The 7559-nt window shown below is 34.7% G+C and overlaps 1 long non-coding RNA gene across 2 annotated transcripts; it reads right to left on the bottom strand.

The window, feature by feature from the left end:
• Positions 1–5310: 5310 nt before the first annotated feature.
• LOC118438161 lies at positions 5311–7088 on the bottom strand. 2 transcript variants are annotated; one of them, XR_004836618.1, is made up of 6 exons: positions 7055–7088; positions 6647–6932; positions 6457–6555; positions 6247–6325; positions 6041–6137; positions 5311–5977 (listed from the first exon to the last, which is right to left on the bottom strand). It is a non-coding gene; the product is annotated as an uncharacterized LOC118438161 (long non-coding RNA). The 2 variants fall into 2 exon arrangements; XR_004836617.1 differs by having other exon boundaries at positions 5311–6137.
• Between the last annotated feature and the right edge of the window lie 471 nt (positions 7089–7559).

Below are 7559 nucleotides of genomic sequence, written 5' to 3'. Positions count from 1 at the left end.
AAAATAATTTGTGAAGAAATTTTGCAGTATTTGAATGAGTAAAAAAATATTTTTTGCTTTCTCAACGATTAAATTCTTAGGTAGGTATATAATGTAAATTAGATGATCTTAATCTCAATTTTTTTCGGGGGGACATTAACATTACTTGTCCCCCCGGCACATTTTCTGGGGGGACATTGTCCCCCTGTCCCCCTGCTTCCGCCGCCACTGTAGTATAGTATTATACAATTGTATAATATATTGAAATATATGGCTTCAAGTAAATGTAACCATGCACCCCTCATCTGACAAAAATATCTTGTGTCAGTACCTTCCAGCTTGTCAACTTTACAAGCTGGAAGGAATTCTAATTAATAAGGCGACAACAATTTGCAAATTAGTCTTCAATTAAAGACAAAGAACAACACGTCAAAAATTTCTGCTAAATTTTCCACGAATAAATACGGGACACTTTCACTAAAATAATTTACCAAACCAAATGCAATTAGCTTTTCGACCACCTGCAAATAATACTTCTTTGCAGATGTATTACATATGTATGTATTTATGTATCTACTGAACTTGAGACTTCAGTGCAATTGGTCCCCAATTAAGTACCTACACATATAAGGAATGTACGTGAATCAATAGCACAATTAGAAAAATATTCCATCCCGCAAAACAACTGACATCTTATGGCAGATTTTTAGATATTTTAGATATGTTTATTATAAAAAATATTTATGTATGTAGATGGGTATTAATTGAATTAATAAATAAGGTTCCATGCCCCGTTAAGCAGATAATTTAAGAGAGAAACTTTGAGTATTCTCTTGAATATTCGCAAGATGTTAGGCTTAGCCTAAACTCGATATTCTCGAAACTACGAGTACACTGGCTTAAAAAAATATATAAATTATCAAGTACCACAAAGTACCGTTTAGCAGCAGTTAAATTTACCAGTGCACTAATGAATGTTTATGCGGACGAAAATTTACATACGCCCTAAAATTTGTATTTCTTCTAAACCAACTTCATCGGAGTTGGAACTATGCAAAAAACTTATTTTTGAAATATTTGAGAACTGAGTGGCAGCATTTTCCTCAATTTCAGCAGTTCCAACATTTTCTCGAATTTTCTTGCTCTTTGTGCCAATAATTTTCGAACATACCTTAGTCAAATTATAGCGACAATTAATTATGGAATTCTTAATTATGCCATTAATTTCAAAATGCATGCACACCTAAAACACCACTTAACGTGACATAAATTTTTATTTATGCCCATTCCAAAATTGTACGTCTACACACGTACATGTATAAAGCACAGAATACACCAAAGAGAGAGATTGCATGAAAAATCGCATTTCTAGACAATATAAATTTTCATGTCGTTTCCAAGTTTTAAACTTTCCAAAATGGTGAGATTTTTTGCACGCTTCAAACTTCCTGATATCGATAAATCATATGTACCAACAATGGTCACACTTTCTACGTGGATCCTAAATACGCGGTGTATTCCAATCCGACCGGAACCTACGCAGGGCGAGTTCACTCTCATTCAAAACTTGCGCCAGAAAATAGTTTGCCATTTATCCTTCTCAGCGTATCTGTTGTACATGTTTGCCTTTGATTTTTGGTGTTATAAAAATTTCTTTGGGCAATCTCACCCCGTTTGGGAGAATCTAGTCCTACGGTGTTTTTCTATAGGAATTAACATCGCGGGCATATTTCAAATTGTGTTGTCCTTTCGGAAAAATGAGCTCAAACAATTGCTCGAAAATTCGTTCTTAATGGAGAAACGATGTTTTGCTTCAGGTAATGGAAACTTGTGCTTGTTTTCGCAACACGTTATACATACAGTTGTAAAAAACCGTTTTACTTAAAAGTAAAACGGTTTACCGTTTTACTTGTTGCATTAACAGACGTTAAAAACGTCTGTTAATGCAACACTCGATAATTGTATTAATCTGTACAGGAAAATAGTGTGCCCGTTGAGTAAAGGGTGGCATTTAATGGCGACCCGAAGTGACTGCGGAGGAGAGACCCTTTACATGCCCCTCTCATGGTCAGATCTCGATGCCCTCATAGCCCCAGACGAATGTAGGATCACCCAAGAGTGGTTTGATGTCATGCCCACATTTGCCCCTCAAAGGTGTGACAACCACGAAAAATGCCCCGTTTTCATGTGCTCTAATTGTTACCAAAAATCCAATTTTGCTCGGATTTTGATAACATTTGCATTTTGGTGATCCCAGACACTTGCGTGATCATATCCACTAGCAATCCTAAAATTTTTGAAATTTTTGGACATATTACTGATGAATTACATTTACGAAAAAAATTGAGATTACAAAAATTTCCTTTTTCTTAGGTGAAGGAAAAGTAAGCATAAGGTGATCGTGTTAAAAGATCACCATGGTTACGGCGAAGCCTAAGTATGCATTCAGCTGCAACTTTGAAAAGGTCGCACTGAGATTTCGCCCAAACCGTTCGTTGCATCGAAAACATGTTGAAACAAAAAAACCAGAGAATTATGTTTTACAGATACGTTTTTTTATTTTTTCAAAGATTCTAATTCCTTCTTGTAGAAAGTCCGATGCCTTAAATTTCAAATCCATTTCTTGGCATCAAGATAGTGTTTCTGACCTGGGGCTTGCCATTTTTATTATTCTCTAGGATAATTCGCAAATTTTAAGCCTTTGTTCGACTTAATCGGATGAAAACTCACGGAATTAGAGCTTTTTGAAATATTTGCATTAAGCAACCTATTTACATGTTAGGTTACTGGTTGCTAACGTGCGCTAATAGTTTATATAGCATCGCTATTCAATACCCAACATAACCAATGTTGCTAGACAATCGAATTACGTTATTATCAGATCGCTAAGTGTCAAGGCATGTTGCAACAGAACAATTCAGAAACTGGGGGATTAAATTGGTATACCACGCATCCACCCACAGGAGAATTAACAACGTTTAAGATTTTAAAATTGCATATGATTTTATGCATATAAGTTCACAAATCACTAAAAATAATTAAATAAATAAATTTTAAAAAACAAACTTAGGTGAAGGACGCGCTTAAAATATTAAAACAAGAAGCATTAAAAAATGTCATAAATCGTTTAATATTTATTAACTTTTACTTCACCGGGGGCCCAACTAACAGGAAAAAAAGTTATACTTTCAAGCATTTGGAACAATTATACGAAATACATGGTGGTTTAAATGTCAGGTTACAATGAAAAATTTTTCAATGGGAAAAATTCGTAAATTTCCAGTAGTTACGGGTTTGGGATTGAGATTTTTATTAATTTTTATCAAAATTATGGAACACTGATGACAAAATTCTTAAAATCTTGAATTTCAGAGGCAAAATTTCGGAACTAATGGATATTTTAGAATTTTTCCCATTGAAAAATTTTCCATTGTAACCTGACATTTAAACCACCCGTAATATGTATTTGTATATCAAACTTGCAAGATTTGAATGGTTATCTTTCAATAAATCGCGACACCTCTTATAGAGGAAATTCATGTTCTGGCGTATTTTAATAACTCCCCATGTAATGCTGCACTTAATATTTATCGGTGGTTTAGTTACATTTATTGATATTCATTGCTTTGAAAATTTAATAGTTGCCCGTGCGTTTCTGAGACTTGAGATCCATTGGGGAATCTGAACAGTAGATGGATCCTTACGGATCCCTTATGATTACAGTATATTTCCAATAAGATGTGATGCATATATGCATTTCATGTAAAAAATCTAATTGGAAATTTTTATACAGGAAAATGACTGCTAGGTCCCCAATGGAATTGCTAACGTTAACGGGATCTGATTGGAACATACTTGCATTACAAAACTCAATATCCCATCTGAATTAATCATATTGGATTTAGACGAAAAGGCATGAAATATATCAAGCATCCCCGATAAATACTGAGCGGCATATTTGGAATTCACTCCTCGTCATGCTTTTTTAGTTTCTCTTTGGTCAGCCTAAATTACTCGCTCTGGTCAATTTTCTATTCTTTGAAATATACCTGCGGTGACATGACCCACTGTCGTATGTTGGGAGGACGAAAACTATTTTGAATTCGGAACAACGTTCGAAGATGTATCGACCCTATCCGATTTAAAGCATTAAAGGGTGAGCTTGATATTCATCATATTATTGATCTTTATGGTTAAAAAAACATGAAAAAACCTAAAAGAAAATGTACTGTTTTTTATAGATTACACAATGGAAATTTTCGGCCTGAAGCCAAATACTGTTGAGTGGTTAACTTTTGAAAAGAAGCTTCACAATATTCCTGGGGATGCCAGAAAGAAGATGAATCGTCTCACAGGTCTGGCTTGAAATTCTACGATCATGTCGCCGGAATTCAGTTGTTCGAATTCCGATGATTCAGAAACGAGAGTTGAGGAGTATCTCAACTTGGTAGGGGAGAATTAAGAATAGTATAAAATTTATTAATTGGATTCTTGTATAAATAAATACATTGGATTTTTAATAGTCGGTATTTTGTTTTTGTTCTGGGATTTATTTTAAGATATCCAAAGGGAATTTTGATGGTTTTCATATATTATATTATCATACTGGATACTGTTCACCGATATCATATATGCCGAAGTGGAATTTTTCTGCTAAAATTTCGAATGGGAATCAATGGGTTCGTATTTGAGAAAAGTGATGGGGAATCCTTCCCATTTTCCCAACACCAACGATCATGGTATCCTATAGAGATAAACAGTTCCAATCTTAGTTATTCAGTATAGGACGGGGCTGGAATGATGTGATTGGCTGGTTCGCAGTTCAAATTTCTCCATGTATTTTTGATGCCGCATAAATGAAGCCGTAGCACTCGCTGCGCACCATCCGTCTCACTTTACCCTTTACCATCTCTTCTCATCACACTTTATATTTTACGTCCCAGAACAAAAAAACAGTTTTTCGTGCTTCGGTGTCTACCACACCCACCCACCATCATCAATTATTAAGTAAGTTTAACGACAAGATATGTCAGAGCAGTTTTACAACCATGCTCAGGATTTAATGTGACTTAATTTTTGTACAGATTTTCGTCATCTCGAATGGAGAATTTTTGCGACTTTCTAAGTTCGAATAATTAATTAAAAACTGAAAGTTGTTGTGATGCAGATTTACAACCAAATTTATTGCAACAAAAATTGATTTAGCATAAATACAATTTTACTAACTTTACGTTTGACAAACATCTAAATAACAACTAAAAAAATATACTCCACCGCCGTGTTGTCACCACTGAAAGTGTGTATCCACCGGCAATATTGATATTGATATATTGAAGCAATTGTTATCTAATGTGAATAAAACATCTTTGTTGTTTATAGATTTAATAATGCATCTTCACCAATAAAAACAACTTTGCCGTAATAACCAAACATCGAAATAATTTCCCGGTTGCAAAATATTTTATTATAAATAGTAGCAATAATTTTCGTGCCTTGAGTATATAAGGAAAATGGAAACAGTTGAATGTGGTTCTGATTCTTCTACTTCAAACTGTAGTGAAACTTATTTCTAATCTTTATCTTCTTGTTCATATAAAGGATAAATTAACCCACCCCCCTTTCGGTGAAGACACAGACAATGGTGAAGACACAAATGGGGTGGAGAGGTCGGTAAAACTCTTTGAGAAATTTCTTGAAGGTGGCTAAAAGTGTTTGCTGCAAACGACAGTTTTAGGTGATACGTTTTCCTTATCGATGTCGAGAATTTTACACCACTGCTGGAACCTTTAAAAAAACTAAAATTAGCTATCAGAGGAAAAAAGAATGAGAGAAATGAGTTATTTTGCATCGGAAGTTCTGACGCTTTGGCAGAAAGGAGTAATTACGATTTTCTTGGTTTCAAGAATTATCACAATTAGTACCGCAACACTTTATATTTCGGACCGTGACAAACGACGGTTTATTAAATTCAAATAAATGTTTTGAGCAACTGGATTTCCTGCGAAAAATAACAAGCAATTAGTAATTTGAAACCTGCTTGAAACAAATAACGTGTTTTCACCATATTTATGTGTCTCCACCGTTAATTGTTTATTTTAAGAAGATTTTGAAGAAGGTTTTGATAAAGTCACACTGAATTTGAGTACATGAAGGCGAATCTGTAATTAAAATGAACGTGTTTCCACCATATACATGTGTGTGTCCACCGTTCGTTGCTTTTTTAATTTTTGGAGATAATAAACTATTATTTTAATATTATGGTTGAACCTGGTAAACTTTACTGAAGTTCCTGAGAATTTCACACTATTCCCGAGTCACGAACAAGGTCTCATAGTAATTGATGAGTCTGTAATTAAACAAAATAACAAGGAAATATTGATATAACAGTTGCTTGCAATAATGAACGTGTTTCCACCATATTAATGTGTCTCCACCGTTCATTATTATATAATTTGAATTTGCTTTGTATAAACGCACACTGATAGATCAGATAAATTGACCGGTGGAGACACGGATCTGGTGGAGGAAGGGGCAATAGGTCACAATATTGAGTAACAATTGGCACAAATATTATATCTGCAATTCACAAAAATAAATTTAGTGGAACTTAATTTCCAACAATGAGCGTGTTTTCACCATACATGAATGTACATATATGTGTATTCACCGTTCATTATATGAGAAACTATTTTTGAATCTTGTAAAACTTTAACGAAGTTTCCGACAATTTCACACTGTTACCAGGTCACGAACAACAACTAATGGTAATTGATGAGTGTATACTTCAATAAAATATAGTGCATTACGAAATACAAGTTCCTTGGTCCTTATTGTTGCAGAATCCAGTTAAAGTTGTTATTTACCAGGTTGGCCGGCGATGACACAGATTTCTGGTGGGGGCACGGCAGAGAGGTCGCAAAATTAATGGATGAAAAATTGTCCTTAGCAGTTACCTGAACAAATAAATCGCAATAAATTAACATCCAAATCACTCGTAAAAATGAACGTGTCACCACCATATTTGTGTCCCCACCGTTCATTGTTGAAAGAAAATAGTAATTCTTTTACTACTTACCGAGAGTTGAAGCTTAGAGCTTAACTTGTGGTGATTTATGTAATTGAGTGGATGTCAGAAAATTAATTTGTAGGATATTAAATAATCTTTTAATTACTCAGCTTTTCCGAGTTTGGCAGCAATAATGATGGTAAAGGAGACACCTGATTTTGGTGCCAAGAAAGGAGTGAGATTTCCAAGTAATGGGAAATTGAGATTGGGAAAAATTGAGTTGTGCCACGGCCCTGTTTTTATGGGCGGATGCCCACAAAAACCGTCAGCCAATCACAGCATTTGGAACCCCATTTCCCTATACTGAAACAATAACCATATCTTCATCCTTCTTTAAGTGATCTGTATTCGCTGTCCCAACACTGTTTCCCATTGGGCTCTCCCTAATGGAAACAGTGGGAATGAACTGCACGGGTGGGCCCACGGTGAAGTAAAAGTTAATATATATTAAACGATTTATGACATTTTTTAATGCTTCTTGTTTTAATATTTTAAGCGCGTCCTTCACCTAAGT

The sequence above is a fragment of the Folsomia candida genome, unplaced genomic scaffold (genome assembly GCF_002217175.1).
Source record: "Folsomia candida strain VU population unplaced genomic scaffold, ASM221717v1 Fcan01_Sc019, whole genome shotgun sequence".
Taxonomy (NCBI): Eukaryota; Metazoa; Arthropoda; class Collembola; order Entomobryomorpha; family Isotomidae; genus Folsomia; species Folsomia candida.
The sequence above is the reverse complement of the archived record's forward strand: the minus strand, read 5'-3'. Positions and strand labels throughout refer to the sequence as shown.